The following is a 1,207-nucleotide window of genomic DNA, read 5'->3' as shown; positions in this document are numbered from 1 at the left end:
ACGCGCGCGCACGCGGCGCCCCCGCCCTCGCCCTCGCGTCGCGCGCGCACGTACGCACGGACGTCCTCCTAAGGGAGGCGGGAACTTGGGGCGCGGGCGGAGAGTCGTCCCCGCCCCCGCGCCTGACCTCCGGCTCCGGCGTCTGGGTCCGTGCCGCGGCAGCTCGGCTTGGCTGCGAGCGTTTAAAGACGGTGCCGGTGGACGCTGAGCTGTCCCGCGTTTATGAGCTCGGAAGCAGCGCTAGTGCGGGGAGAAAAGCGGGAAAGGGTGGAAGGATGGGAGGCCGAGACCACAGTCTCTTCCCAGCTAGCGTCTCCCGGGCGCCACCGTCCCCAGAGGCGGGCGCGTCTCGGCGCAAACGTCGCTTGCCGTACGTGGGACGCCAGGGCCTGCTCGCTCTGAAGTGCTTACCTCCTGGGGTAACATTAACCGACTGCGTTCCTTTGGGTGATTGTGCCCCAGGGGAGCCCTGAAACGGGGCCTTTTTTTTTTTTTAACTGGGGGCCTGCCAGAAATAGGCTGAAGAGACCCCGGGAGGAAGAAACTCTTTAACAGCTATTTTTAGATGCTTGAGGTGATTGATTCTCAGGTGTCTACGTTTCAGTAAAGCAACTGAGGAGCTTTTCGAAAGCAAAGATGCCATGGCCACACCCCAGACCTGCATCAGGAAATGGGGGCTAGAGGGCTGATGGATGTTGAAAAGTCGCTTCCGCGGATTTCGATGGGCGTCAGTTTCAGGAGCCACCGATCTACCTAATGTTTTGTCCTGAGAGTCCCATTTAGTGTCCCGACGCGAGTTGGGTTCCAAATGTCCTAATGCTATCGGTGATAGAAGCTTTCAGAACTGTTTGTCTCTATTTGAAAACAAGTACCTGACATGTTTATGCAGTGCAGCGGCTGTTGTAATATTAGGATCACGAAGTGCTTTCGTCCTCTAACAGTGTCCCCAAGGAGCTGGTATTCTCTGAGCTTGCACAAGTCCTTAAAAATAAGCCGCCTCCGAGCAGTTTTTATTTATTCGCTCACAGATGATCGACCTCTTCCTATGTAGTAGGGGAGCGTTTTAGAGATCACAGCAGAAAGCAAAGATCTTTGCCTTCGAGGAGTTTACAATCTAACGAAGGAGGATCAGCCATAAATGTATGCCAGGGACTGATAAATGCCATGAAGACAGAATAAACAAGAGTAGAAGAAATCAGAAATGACT

This window comes from Suricata suricatta, chromosome 8, assembly GCF_006229205.1.
Source record: "Suricata suricatta isolate VVHF042 chromosome 8, meerkat_22Aug2017_6uvM2_HiC, whole genome shotgun sequence".
Taxonomy (NCBI): Eukaryota; Metazoa; Chordata; class Mammalia; order Carnivora; family Herpestidae; genus Suricata; species Suricata suricatta.
Note: the sequence above shows the minus strand (reverse complement) of the source record.